The following is an 866-nucleotide window of genomic DNA, read 5'->3' on the forward strand; positions in this document are numbered from 1 at the left end:
ATAACCATGATCATAACCACATAACCATAACTGACCATGTGGTCAGTTATGTTTCCTTGTTTTTCTTCTTGAGGATCATTCAGAAAGGTCCACCGTTTATCACTGTAGGATCTTGTGCTTTTACATCCAAAGTCAGTTCTAGATATTTCTTGCTGTGGTGCGCTTGTTGCTGTTTTATTATTGTTTTTTTATCGTATCATATGTTATCCATTAACACACTTTCTTTCTAATCACCCTAATTCTGAAAATTTCCAAAAACTACCAGGATTTCCAGATCCAGCATGTTACGTACAGAGTTTATAACCTCCAAACGATAACACAGAGTAACTTTCTCTACCCAGCTCTGTCTTCCTGTTATCTGCTCTCATTCTGTTGCAGCTTAAAGGAGCAGCAGAGATGTGTTAGAAAACCACATTGTTTTAAATACGCTCTCTTATATCACTCACTGTCTCTGCAACCTGGAAATGCTTGTGGAGCCAGCATGCACTTACTTGATAAACATCAGATTTTGCAGTTTCTGGTAAAACGTCAAGATAAACAGTTAATTCCAGAGAACACTGATCTCAGTACTTTCCTACTAACTTTTGGAGCAGAATCAGCAACTTACGACAGATGTTTAAAAAGCAAGACAGGATTTTAATAAAACTGCGTATCATGAAAAGCAATTAGCTAAATCCTTAGTACTTTGTTGTTAGCTCTTTAAACATATTAAAATGACCCATTAGATGTTTGAAGGGTCCCAGACACCAGCCAATCACTCTTCCTAAGTCACATGACGAGAGGTAGACAACATGTTCTAAACCAGTGTTGCTCAACCTTTTTTGGGCCAGCGCCCCCCTAGCCCTTATCCAGGTCCCTCACCGCCC

Source organism: Poecilia latipinna, unplaced genomic scaffold, assembly GCF_001443285.1.
Source record: "Poecilia latipinna isolate Pla-1442-1.1 unplaced genomic scaffold, P_latipinna-1.0 Scaffold3358, whole genome shotgun sequence".
Taxonomy (NCBI): Eukaryota; Metazoa; Chordata; class Actinopteri; order Cyprinodontiformes; family Poeciliidae; genus Poecilia; species Poecilia latipinna.